The sequence below is a fragment of the Clupea harengus genome, chromosome 16, assembly GCF_900700415.2.
Source record: "Clupea harengus chromosome 16, Ch_v2.0.2, whole genome shotgun sequence".
Lineage (NCBI taxonomy): Eukaryota > Metazoa > Chordata > Actinopteri > Clupeiformes > Clupeidae > Clupea > Clupea harengus.
The window spans coordinates 10,830,872-10,831,108 of record NC_045167.1 but is presented as its reverse complement, the minus strand read 5'-3'; positions in this window follow the sequence as shown (position 1 = coordinate 10,831,108).

Genomic DNA, 237 nt, shown 5'->3' with positions numbered 1-237 from the left:
AGCCCTTGATTAGTTGCACCAGGTGTGCTTGAGACAGGGGGTTGAATAATTTTGAGACTGCAGTAGTGATTAAAAGAAGCATTTTGTGTTGAATTTGGAAAACCATGGTAATATTAGTTTTATTTAACTATTTCAACTGTTCTTGTCTACTTTGTTTATTGAAAATAGCTGAAAAATTGTACAATTTGCCAATAAGCCTAATACGCAATGGGGGTTGAATAATTTTGATATACATAT